This window comes from Zootoca vivipara, chromosome 6, assembly GCF_963506605.1.
Source record: "Zootoca vivipara chromosome 6, rZooViv1.1, whole genome shotgun sequence".
In the NCBI taxonomy this organism is placed as follows: Eukaryota; Metazoa; Chordata; class Lepidosauria; order Squamata; family Lacertidae; genus Zootoca; species Zootoca vivipara.
This window is the reverse complement of record NC_083281.1, coordinates 75004017-75017302: the sequence shown is the minus strand read 5'-3', so window position 1 is coordinate 75017302 and position 13286 is coordinate 75004017. Positions and strand designations below refer to the sequence as shown.

Here is a 13286-nt window from a genome sequence, read left to right as displayed (position 1 = left end):
GACGCTGCTCAGAAGACTCCGATGCTAAATGCAGATGCGCCCCTGAATATGAATGCGGAAATCTAGAGTGCGGCAGCTGCGTCTGTAGTATTGGAGAGGAGTGGAACGGAGCAGGTGAGAGCTTAGGATGGGTAGGAATGTGCCAAAGACTGGAGATGTGTGCATGATGTGGCACTCTTGGCGAAGAGACCCTCTTGTCACAGACGGGTTGGGTGGGCAGAAAGGTCCCTCTTTGGTTGCTGTGCTTCTGGGGTGCTAGAAGGAGGGAAAGAGGCTTTGGAGAGAGAGAGAGGAAAGAGGCATGGGGTGGGGAAGGGTCTCTGGCTGACAGAAGATGGAAAAGGGGAGGCTGACTTGGAGGGTGCAAAGGGGCGGATGGGGAACAGAAGGGAGAGGTGCCTGGAAATAAACTTGGGCTGTTCCCAGGTTATGGGCCGTTTCCTGCCATCTCTGGGCACCTTCTTTTGAGGCTTTGGAACATGAAGAAAAGGTGCCGTGAAAATAAGACAGAGGAATGTGTCCGAGGCGCCACCTCCTCCTTCAACAGCGTCTCACCCCCAATGCTGCCCCCTCACTTTCCAGTGACACCTTACAAGTGTTCTCACAGAATCTAGAGACCCTGTTGAATATTAGTCAGCAAAGAGGTGCTTTCAGTTTTAGCTGAAATTACAACTTATAGGGTCAAACTAAACAATTCCCCCAACCAAGATGAATCCCAAGGCATCAAAATATATGGGAAATAATTTTACATGCCTTCCTTGCCAGCAGAGGGGGTAGAGGTTTTCAAGCTCCTGTAAGCTTGTAAGGGGGTCTGTTTGACCAGGCCAGGGGGCAGGGCTGGGTTTGTTGCCTCACTTCCATTAAGTAACACCCACCTGTTCCTCAAAGGTTGCCAAGTGTGTCCTGAAGGGAAGTTTAAGTCCGGGATATCTGGTAAATGCCAAAACTGGACACAGTAAGTCTTTTAAACAAAACAGCAAAAACATTTTTTTCTCCAGTATCATAGTTGCTGGTGTGTGTTTTAATGGGACTTTGTGATTGCCTGCAGATGTCCAGCTAATCAGATCTCAATTCCTGGGACGGCGAAAACTGATGTGGTTTGCAACACGACAACAGAAGGCCCTACACAACCCCCGACTTGGCCGGTTTTAACTAAGGAGGCAGGTGAGGGTTTGCTACATCTCTCTAATGAGAGCTGAACGACCAGCAGCTTGGCAGGAGTCGGAGGGCTTTGCCTCTTCTGCTCTCTAGGCGGAGGAGGGTGGCGAAAGGAAATAAGGGCAAGTCACCCACTACTCTGTGTCACACTAATGCTTGTGATCGACATCGGAGACCTGGTTTCTCTCTCTTGAGGCAGGAGAATAACATTTGCTAGAACACTCACACACAGTCATTTTACTGCTTGGTTTGGGGGGATCTATTTTTGGCAGCTGTTCTAGTTTCTGAATTGCTGGGTTTGACTGAGCTGCTTCAAGGACCCTAATTGGGTGGAAGACGTATTATTACATATATATTTTTTGTTAGGCTTCTAGACTGGTAAATCATCTTATGTCTACATCTCTTCTTTGTCTGCTGCTCCTGCCTCTCATCCTTCGGCCTTCACAGCCTCCTCCGACTCAGCTCTCGGGTACCTTTCCTCAAGCAGCGGCATAGCTAGCCGCTCAGGTGCCGGGGGCGGGGGGGTGTCCTGCAGCCGGGGGCGGGGTGAGCTGCCCGTGGGGGCGGGGCGATCCACCCAGGGGGCGGGGCAAGCCTCTCTGACGCTGTAGGGCGGCTGAGGGAGAGGCAGTAGGCAGAGGCAAATCCCACACTGCCATTTTAGGCAGCGCAGAACCTGCAGGCGCCTAAGCCACCACATCACTCCTAAAGTTTCATGAGCACAATTTTTTTTTATTTTTAAACTCATTTTCATAGCTGCCAAGTACCCCGTTTCCCCCGGGAAACCCCCGTTTTTACTTACCTTTCCCCGGTGGTCCCCCGTATCACTTCGTCTCCCGTTTTTCTCCGTTATTTTCTCCTGCCGGCGGCCATTTTTTTCTTTCCAATTTGCCCTTCTATGGGCACCAAAAATGGCCACCGGCGGCTTCAAAAGTCGCACCTACGCATGTCCGGTGCATAGACGCGACTTCCGGTGTTGGCGGCGGCCATTTTGGGTGCCCATAGATGGGTAGAGCAACACCGGAAGTTGCGTCGACGCACTTCCTGATATGCGTACAAGTGACTTTCGAAGGGCAAAGCGACACCGGAAGTTACGTCGACGCAACTTCCGGTGTCACACAGCTGCCAGTCCTGGATTCTGCAGTCTGGGACTTGGAAGGTAAGCTCATTTTGTCACACACACCCCTCAGTGATGACACTCGGGACGGACCACACCACCCGCAAACCCCCTAACCCCCTTCCTCCGCCACTGTCCTCATGGCCAGAAACAGTGCACACTGGTCCTCATCTATCCTTGGTCACCCTGGCTGAAGCCCCCTCGGTTGACATTCTTGCATGCCCAACACGACCACCTCTTTTCACCCTGAAGGTCATAGCGACACATACCTGAAATGTTCCAAACTCCATGCTTAGGATGATGACGAATTTCCATTGTGGGCTGTAACAACCGAACAAGTTTGCTTCACAAGTTTGTTCAAGTGAGGGCCAGGTACCCACTTTGCCGTTCTGAGGCAAAATACAACACCAGCCTCACAGCCTTCTAGAGGCTGCCTGCTTTGAAATAACGACCACCCATTGTTTTGGTACGCTATTAGTTATCTCCACCTCTCCTGGAATGAGTCACATTTTCTTGGTAGATAGGTGTGCTTGCCTCTGAGCATTTTGTTACAGCCACACCCTGAGTTGGAGGTCTATGACTCCTTTGTGCCTCCATCTTCGACAAAGTGGTGCCACTGCTGGGCACCTGGTAGACCGGGCAGGTGCTGCCAGGCACCTGGTGCTAGAGATCGCAGAGCTCTTCTCGGGCAGCAGGCCTGTTCCCCTATGCAGAGCTGGAGTACCTGGTTTTCTCATTCGGCCTCGGATAACACAGCTATTTCTTCCTAACATTTGTTCTAAATGTAGGTTTGGAACTACTTGTCCTGGGGCAAGTATTCAATGGTAAAGGAAGGCTTTTCAGCCTTGTTCTCCTGAGCCCATGCACACCTGTAGGACTTCCTACAGGAGCTCAGCTGAGTTTTGGGGCCGCTTCTGAGGGATGTGACTTCTCCTTGTTTTTTTTAGAGCAGGACAGCTATCTGGTCCCCATCAGCATCGCCTTGGCGGTGGCCTTGCTTCTGTGTGTGCTGTTCCTGGTGCTCTTTTGCATCTTCTTCAGATCCTGGGCAAGAGAGAAGTTCCCGGCTGTGATCCTGAAAGGTAAGACCAAGACACGATCCTCTGCCAGGAACCTGCTCTCTCCCCCCCCCCACACCACTTTGCCGTGGGGCATCACCAATGGGGTGCTTTGTCCAGGGACTGGACTTGGCAAAGCTGATTGACACTGAACTTCAGAGCCTGAGTTGGGTGAGTGGAGGTCCCCATTGCAAGCCATTCAGCATTCCTGGGTAGTCACTGCAGCCTTTGGGTTTTCTGCCCATGCAAACCCTGGCTGGTGAAAGGGCTGAAGTTTCTTCCTTTCAGGATTTAGAAAGACAAGTCCTGTGTTGTTTCTTTAACCTCCCAGGTTGCAGGTACAGCTGGTCTCCTCAGGGCTCAGGGCTCACAGGAGGAAAAAGAGACACTCTGGAGAGCAGAACAGTGGAATGGTCTCCCTTGGGAGGTTGTGGACTCTCCTTCCGTGGAGGTTTTTAAGCAGAGGTTGGATGCTTTAGCTGCATTGCAGGGGGTTGGACTAGATGGCCCTTGGGGTCCCTTCCACCTCTACGATTCTATGAGACTTGAAATAAGCTTTAGTCTAGGCCTGATGCATCTAGGAAGAAAAGCTTTCTTTGGGGCCGCTTTTTTCTGAAATACGTTTGGTCTGGAATAAATATTATTTCATTTTTTAAAAAAAGTATTCTTATTAAATTTTCAACAAAAGTAACAACAACAAAACTAAAAAAACAAACAGTAACAAATGCAAAAACATCCATCTAAACAAAGAAAATTATACATAAAACCCTATCAATTCTATAAAGTGGGATTCTCTGAATCCCATGACTTCCCTCCCCCCTCCCTAATTCCTGGTTCCCTAAATTTCTTATCAAATGCATATCATTTCTACTCCAATTTTTTTCTAACCTCAGATTTCCTATACTATTTCTAAAATTACAAGTATTCTTAAAATCCTTCCAATGTATTTATCTGTTTACAATACTTTTGCAAATACATAATGAACAGTTCCCATTCTTTTTTTAAAACTTATTGTCATCTTGATTTCTGAGCTTTCTAGTTAGTTTTGCCATTTCAGCATAGTCCTTTAATTTGGTTTGCCACTCTTCTTTAGTCGGGACTGCTTCTTCTTCCCATCTTTGGACTAACAGCACTCAAGCGGCCATCGTAACATACATAAACAATTTTTTTCTGATCTTTTGAAATTTCCACTCCTACGGTACAATACCTACGTACAGTGGAACCTCGGTTTACGAACACCTCGGGTTACGAACTTTCGGTTTACGAACCATCCTAACCCGGAAGTAAGTAATCCGAGGTTTCCAAGGTTTCTGAGACAGGGAGAGAAAGGAGGCTGCCCCGGTGTCCATCCAAGCCGGGCAGGAGAGCCCAGGAAGGCGCGCTGGCTGCGGCGAAGCTGAGGCCAGTCGGCTGCGAGGAGCCGAGGCGCGCCAAGGGGAGCCGGGCCCGGCGCTGCCTTACCCGCCATGCTGCTTGCTGCCCACCCGCTTCTTCTGATATTGTCCGTCATGGCCGCGGCGGCCGAGGAAGAGCGCCGGCGGGGAGGATCTCCCTTCGGACTACCGTACCAGCCTCGCCAGGCGCAGCCCAGCCCCTCCGCACTTTGATTGCAGCGGAGGTGTTGCCGAGGACGACCGGGCAGGCTGGGGGGTCGGCGGCGACGAAGGCAGGGCCAAGGCGCAGCAGCCGCCGCCGGCCTCGCCGAGAGAGCCGCAGCACAAAGACAGCAAGAGAAAGACGGCCGCCCCGGCGACCACCCAAGCCGGGCAGGAGAGCCCAGGAAGGCGCGCTGGCTGTGGCGAAGCCTCGGCCCGTCGGCTGCGAGGAGCCGAGGCACGTCGCGGTGCTTGCTTCCCATTCGCTTCATCTGCTGGATCGGCTGCAAGGGGATATTGTCGAACGCCGACATCCCCTTGCAGCCGGTCCGGCAGAAGAAGCGAATGGGAAGCAAGCACCGTGGCGCGCCTCGGCTGCTTGCTGTCAATCCGCTTCTTCTGACGGACCGGCTGCAAGGGGATGTTGTCGGGGCCGTGCCACCGACAACATCCCCTTGCAGCCGATCCGGCAGAAGAAGCGGGTGTACAGCAAGCACCGCGGCACGACTTGGCTCCTCACAGCAAAGGCGCGCCGCAGTGCTTGCTGTCAATCCGCTTCTTCTGACGGACCGGCTGCAAGGGGATGTTGTCGGGGCCGTGCCACCGACAACATCCCCTTGCAGCCGATCCGGCAGAAGAAGCGGGTGTACAGCAAGCACCGCGGCACGACTCGGCTCCTCACAGCAAAGGCATCGGCACGATGCCCCAGCCTCCGGAAGGCATCGGAGCTGGGACTTCGCTCCAATGCCTTCCGGAGGCCAGGGAGCGTTTCCGTGACTGGGCTGTGCAGCCGCGAAAGTGGTCCCCGGCCTCCGGCAGGTATTGGAGCCGGGACTTCGCTCTGATGCCTTTGCGGAGGCCGGGGACCGCTTTCGCGGCTGCACAGCCCAGTCGCGGAAACGCTCCCCGGCCTCCGGAAGGCATCAGAGCCGGGACTTCGCTCCGATGCCTTTGCGGAGGCCGGGGACCGCTTTCGCAACACTGGCCTCTGCAAAGGCATCGGAGCGAAGTCCCGGCTCCGATGCCTTCCAGAGGCTGGGGCTTCACTACGATGCCTTTGCGGAGGCCCCCAGCCTCCGCAAAGGCATCGGAGCGAAGCAGTTAATCCGTTCTAGGGGGTGTTTTTCCCCCGTCTAGAACGGATTAATCAACTTCCCATTACTTTCAATGGGAAAGTTCACTTCGGTTTATGAACACTTCGGTTTATGAACAGACTTCTGGAACCAATTGTGTTCGTAAACCGAGGTTCCACTGTAATAGAAAGGATTCTGGTTTTTAAATAAAGGTTATTCTAAACATTTTTTTCATTTCATTATATATCATTTCTCTCTCTTTTTTTAACCTTCCTACATTCGCGTGGGTGGCACTGTGGGTTAAACTACAGAGCCTAGGGCTTGCCGATCAGAAGGTCAGCGGTTCGAATCCTTGCGACGGGGTGAGCTCCCGTTGCTCGGTCCCAGCTCCTGCCAACCTAGCAGTTCAAAAGCACGTCAAAGTGCAAGTAGATAAATAGGTACCGCTCCAGTGGGAAGGTAAACGATGTTTCCGTGTGCTGCTCTGGTTCGCCAGAAGTGGCTTTGTCATGCTGGCCACATGACCTGGAAGCTGTACACCAGCTCCCTCGGCCAATAACGCGAGATAAGTGCCACAACCCCAGGGGTCCCTTTACCTTTACATTCCCACCACATATGATTAAAAATACCCTCTGTTTCTTTACTTTTTCAGCACTTAAATGTTATTTCAAATGCCTGGAGTTTGTCTCTCACTTTATTTTTTTATTTTTATAATGATTTTTATCAGTTTTCAATTATTACAGCCCAATGGTAATCTCATTATAATAATACCAATTTATAATACAATTATTAATACCAATCGTTCAAATACCAAATTGTGCTAGATTCGATGGTTTGATTATTTTCTTTATTTCTGCTTTCTAACCTCTGCTTTCTAAAAACAAAAACAGGATTAGCATATTCGGGGCCACCAAGGCACATTTAGAAGGATGTGGGCTTATTTTTCAGAATCTGCAGATGTCAAAACAGGGTGTCTGAAAATGGCTTTCAGATCCTGGGGTGGGGGCTAGAGAGGCCTTGTCGCACTGCAAAACTGCACTTGTTTCTCCGCATGACTGCCACACCAGTGTTGTGCAAAATTAGCCCAAATCGCAGGATATGCGGTGCAAAATAGGGGGGGGACTCATCACATTACTTTGCTCAACACATGTCAGCTGCAGACATCAGTACTTCTCAGCGGATGGGCAACTGATGTGCAGGCAGAAGGCTCCAGCTGCAACGCCCGACAGCTGCCGCTTCTTGCTTTCCGAGATCTTGAGGTGCTTTGGCGGAGAATTTTTAAATTTTAGCTGCGAAGAGCCACCCCCAAGGGCCTGCCTCTGCCTGGCCTGGTCCTCTGGTCACTTCTTCCTTTGGGATCCACCACTGGAGGACTGTTCTTTGACTCTGTAAGGCGCCTCTGGCCTTGCAGCCCTGAGAGGTCACCTCCGTCCCTGCTTCACTTCAGCCTCCACACAGCAACACAGCCCTGCCTGTCAGTGTTTTTAGCCAAGGACTGAAGTCAGAGCTGCGGTTACTGAGTGAGCTGTTTGGACACCAGTGGAAAGGAATCCCCGGTGGCCTAAAGAGCTGCTGTTTCCCTCTTTCCTTTCGTGCATTTTCCCTGCCGCTGTCTTATTTCCTAGGCAGAACGATTCCGTATGAAAATACAATTATGGGAGAAACCTCACCATGACTACTCTCTCTCTCTCTCACTTTGTGTTATGCCACACCGCCTACAGCAGCCGTTTTATGACGTGCGCCCCCCAGCACTTAAAAAAACGTGCCCCCCTGGTCCAAAAAGGCGGGCAACCTCTGCCTTTCAGCCTGCCTCTCTGCTTGAGTCAGAAAAGCCACATCAGTCACTCTCTAAATGCTGTGGGGTCCCCATCGAGCTGTGAAGCCAGATACAAGCACACATTTGTCATTTTTTTGGTAGAAAGGAGCCCTTTTTCACTTGTGGCCTCGCCACCATATAGGCTGCGGATGTGGTGGCCCGTGAAGGAGTTCTTCTTCTTTTCCCCCCAAATAATATTTATTAGTTTTCAAACAATACAAAATTTGGCAAAAACAAAAACCAAAAAATAAAAAAAACATACAGGGGGTGGGGAGAAAAAGAAAAAACATATCAATTCTTACATTGAGTTAACATTGTGGACTTCCTCGATTCCCCCCACACTGGGTCCAATTTTAAATCTAAATTAAGCAATTTTCCTTTATCATCTTAAATCATTTTATCACATTTCCCCCCATTATCTCACAACCTATTCTAATCTAAAAGAGAACATCAACTATCCTCAACCTATAAATTCATTAAATAATCCAAATCTAAATTTATTTTTCCACCCATCTCTGTTTCTTCCCTTAGCCTCTAAAGTTTCTACCCCAATTTTTTAAAAAATGCATTCAAATATTATTTCTTCTATCAGAATAGCCTTTAACCACTTATATCTAATTCTACCCCCCTTCCCCTGGACTCCGGGTCTCCCAGATGCATCAGCCAGCTCCATAAGTCATTCCAGTTCGGACCACCTTAATCAGTCAGAAAATAACCCATTTTTGCTCCTCACCCCACTCCCACTCTTTCGCCGCCTATCCACCACTCTCCCATCTTTACCTGCTTGCGCCCCCCCCCCCAGTTTTCTAACTGTAGCACAATACCACCCAGCTAAGTTTCTACCTTTCAGCCCTATCTCGATTTTTATTCCCTTTAAATTCTGGCCCCGGTATGGATCCTACCCTCCCTCTCTCACTAGGAGGACATTATTCCATACTGTTTTTTCTTTGGAGACTCCTTGAATCACCGTGAGGGACTTCTTCTTGTCTAGCCAAAGCCTCCGTTTAACTCTGGAGCACCTGGGAAGCTGGTTTTGGCTTTGAAGAGCGCTGTGGTGGCTTTGAAGCTGATCTCTGGAGGTTAGCAGGGATTTCTTTTTAAACAAAAAACAAAATTCTCTCACCCGCCGCACGTTTGTGCTGGAAGACAAATGGAGCCCTTTCGGGTGGGTGGGGAGGAGTTTCACATGGTCAGTCGTGACCCTGGCAGGGGTGGTGGCAAGCATGGTTGAGTTTTTGTGCTCCTCCTTGCAAGGGTGCCACAGGCGGTGGCTCTGTAGAGGCAGAGCACCTGCTTGGCATGCAGAAGGTCCTATGCTCCATTCCTGGCAGCATCTCCAGTTAGGGCTGAAAAATGGCCTGGGCCCAAGAGCAGCAGCTAAAAAAGCCAATGCAATTCTGGGCTGCATCAATAGGAGTATAGCATCTAGTATAGCATCTAGATCTAGGGAAGTAATAGTACCACTGTATTCTGCTCTGGTCAGACCTCACCTGGAGTACTGTGTCCAGTTCTGGGCACCACAGTTCAAGAAGGATACTGACAAGCTAGAACGTGTCCAGAAGAGGGCAACCAAAATGGTCAAAGGCCTGGAAACGATGCCTTATGAGGAACGGCTTAGGGAGCTGGGTATGTTTAGCCTGGAGAAGAGAAGGTTAAGGGGTGATATGATAGCCATGTTCAAATATATGAAAGGATGTCATATGGAGGAGGGAGAAAGGTTGTTTTCTGCTGCTCCAGAGAAGCGGACACGGAGCAATGGATTCAAACTTCAAGAAGGAAGATTCCATCTAAACATTAGGAAGAACTTCCTGACAGTAAGAGCTGTTCGGCAGTGGAATTTGCTACCAAGGAGTGTGGTGGAGTCTCCTTCTTTGGAGATCTTTAAGCAGAGGCTTGACAGGCATATGTCAAGAATGCTTAGATGGTGTTTCCTGCTTGGCAGGGGCTTGGACTGGATGGCCCTTGTGGTCTCTTCCAACTCTATGATTCTATGATCCTCACTGCTTGTCAGTAAAGCCAGCCCTGAGCTAGATGGACGGGAGCTTCAGCACAGAAGTCGCAAACTGGGAATGGAAATCAGATTCTATCCACAGAATAGGAACTGGGGGGGGGGCAGCTGTGCAAATCACTTGCCTCTTTCTCTCTCTCCCTCCCCCCCACTAGTGCCACTTGGACAGTTGGCCCAGGAGGTGGATGACTGCAGCTACCGCTACCCGGAGGAAGAAGAGGGAGGAAGCAACGAAACAGCAGGGCTGACGGGGCAGCTCATGGAAAAAATCCCTTAGTGAGCCCCCGGCGCCCAGGATGCTGTTCCAAGATGCGACCTCTGATGGGCGTTTGGGGTGGGTCAAAAGCATCTTGCCTGTTTTCACATTGCTTTGGCCTTTATTTTTGTTTTATTTTTGATGCCGGGTGCAGGGGAGGGAGCTGGGGAAATGGCCCGAAGGCCGACACCTGCACCGCAACTGCCCTTTCCTATTTCAGCGCCAGGCGGCAGCCCACCAGTAGCCCTGCCACAAGGGGTGATGACCCCCCCACAAGCAGTCGGTTTTAAGTGGGGAGGACAGAGCAGGGGCCCAACTCTCTCTTCCCCCAGGACTGCACTCTATCCAATGAGGGTCTGCCCCTTCTGACGGTTGCTTTTATCACTAGGTGTTTTAAGCTGAGGCACGCTGACATTTCTTGGGCTGAGCCGGCCCGGAAGACCTCCTCTCTTCACCCCATCCCAGCAGAGCTAAAGACCCCAGTGAAGACCATAACTTATATTACAGTTCCCAGACCTGGCCTCCCTACCTCCCACTTTACCATTTTTGCTCAGGGTTACACAGATGACTCAACGGCGGTGTGGTCTGCGCTCTTTCCTTAACGTGGAGCGGCTGTGGTGACCGTGCCGTCGGAAACTTCTGTGACGAACTGAGGTTTGAGGTCTTTTGATCTGCAAAGGGCACCCAGGCTGGTGAACTGCCTTCTTCCGCCCTTGCTCCGCTTGCCTCTTGAAGGATGTGCTATTGCCCCGTGGTGTGTGTGTGTGTGTGTGTGTGTGTGTGTGTGTGTAGAAGGCAGAGATCTGGGACCTGGTTTCTCTCTATGCTACCAGCCGCTGGGGATGGAAAAAAACTAAAACGGAATACCTGTCATCAGCTGCACATATAATTCCCCTCTGGAAAGAGTTTGTCCTGCTCAAGGCAAAGTCCAGCAGCTCCTGCTTTAAGACAGGCATCCCCAAACTTTGGCCCTCCAGATGTTTTGGACTACAATTCCCATCATCCCTGACCACTGGTCCTGTTAGCTAGGGATCATGGGAGTTGTAGGCCAAAACATCTGGAGGGCCAAAGTTTGGGGATGCCTGCTTTAAGAGATACTCACTGACAAACCCAACATCAGGCGCGCAAGACAGTTGAGCCGCAGTTGCAAGATGCTCATCAGGCAGGGTGTAACGCAGAGAGAGGAACCAAATGTGTCTCTGGCCTCCTTTGTACAAGAGGTTGCGTTCCAGCCATGCTAAAAGCCTCTCCCTTCTCTGCTCTCTAACCAGGGAAGTCACGAGCACAGCCCCAGCCGAGGACTTTAGGCAGAACAAGGCTGGCAAAGGGTGTCTATTCCTCTCCTAGATTAATGGGACTTGGCTATATTTATTTTTTCTTGCCAAGTTCAGTGAAACTTGCTCTCCCTAGGTGGCAACTGTGCCTACAATCCCTAGCCAATCTAGTAGCAGCAGAAAATGGGTGCTGCGGTTTGGATCCCTAGATTGGAAAACAAAACAAAACCCCAACAGTTGTTGGTTATGGGTAGCAGTAGCGACACGACACATCAGGGGACGTGAGCATCCTCAGACACGAGAGAGGTTTGGAATTGCTTCCGCCCTGGGTTACGCAAAGTCCCCCTGCCTCCTCGTTAACAAAGAGCGTTCTCAGCTGCTATTTCACCAGCTATTGACTTCAGGAATTTTGGGGCAGCTGGGAAGGGCAGGAGAAGAATTGCCAAATTCTGGGGGGGGGGGGAATAATGATGTGTGGCATCCCAAAAGCTCTTCCAAGGAGGAGTTAGTTATTTCTTCATCAAGGACAGGGACTTGTAGAGTCCCCAGAAAACAGCTCACTTTGCACAAGGGCTGACCGAAAGGTGGCACAATCTGCCAAGCATGAAGCCCTGAGGCTTTGCTTGAAGTGCTTTCAAGGGCATTTCAGAGAGCCTCTGTGTATCCAAGTGCCTTTAAATCCACCGCTGCAACTGATTTCTCACTGTAAGCTCCTTGTGGCCGGGATCTGTTACCTTGTGCTTTATAAAGCAGCTTTCCTTCATCCGCTGGGGCTGATGCTTCAGAGTTGCATCCTCAAACATTTGGAGGTTGTTGTAAGGCCCCAAATACATGAACGGTGGCACTGCATAGGCATGGCATCATGTGTGCTGGTGAGGGTGCATGGAAAGTGGGGATCCAGTTTCTCCCTCAAGATAATTTCACAGGAATTATATTTTTTTCACAGGAAGTTTTAAAAGTGATATATATTTTTTTAAACAAATGCTTGATACTTTGCATAAACAGTGTTATATATAATATGTGGGGGTGACAACATTTTGATATACCTCTGACACAAGCCCTACCTGTTACTTGCTACTGTCAGGCTACGTAGAGATATATATTTTGTAATAAATTAATGCTTTAAACAATTTCCCCCTGTGCTTCTGTTTGTCTTGAAAAGATGAGGTGTGAAAGAGAACCTTCATGGTCTAAGGCAGGCTTCTTCAAACTCGGCCCTCCAGATGTTTTGAGACTACAACTCCCATCATCCCTGACCACTCGTCCTGCTAGCTGGGGATCATGGGAGTTGTAGGCCAAAAACATCTGGCGGGCAGAGTTTGAGGAAGCCTGGTCTAAGGGGCCCATTAAGCTGAGAGGAAGCTTAAGGGGAGAGAAGAGATCATGAAAACGTTATTTTGTATCTGTCTGAATACATCACTTGTTGGCAAAAAGCAAACTTGGCCTCGTCTACGAGGTCTTGGCACACTTCCCTTATCCCCATAAAGCCCTAGCAAAGCGTTCTGCAAAACTCATTTGGGAGTTGTCACAGAGTTCTGGAGGTTCCCCTGTTCTTTAACTGAGGGAACACTTGAAAATGCAGCTTACCTAGGAAAGAAGCAATTGGGAGCAGAGCCCTCACCTCACACCTGTAGGATTTTCCCTGTGGAGCCTTCTCAAATCCCAGAAGATGTGGTCCAGGTGAACGGTTTTGCACCCTTCAGGTGGGAAAAGTTTACGTAAGCCGCCCCAAAGTGCGCAAGAACCAGCTTTTGAGCAAGGGCTCATTTCCTGAGCACACACTACTCCCGCCCCCACAGAAAATGCACAAAATAGTCACAAGGAAGCTTTTTCTCCAGCAAGACTCTTGCTAGCAGAACTGCTGAGCAGCACCAGCCACTCTGGGCACAGATCCTGCTCATGATGCTGGTACATTAAAACACACATACACA

At 50.2% G+C, this 13286-nt stretch overlaps 1 non-coding gene across 1 annotated transcript; it reads left to right on the top strand.

The window, feature by feature from the left end:
* LOC118087634 (uncharacterized) lies at window positions 1–10218 on the top strand. The gene is made up of 5 exons (XR_009557805.1): window positions 1–114; window positions 889–955; window positions 1049–1164; window positions 3223–3357; window positions 9981–10218. It is a non-coding gene; the product is annotated as an uncharacterized LOC118087634 (transcript).
* Window positions 10219–13286: the final 3068 nt, after the last annotated feature.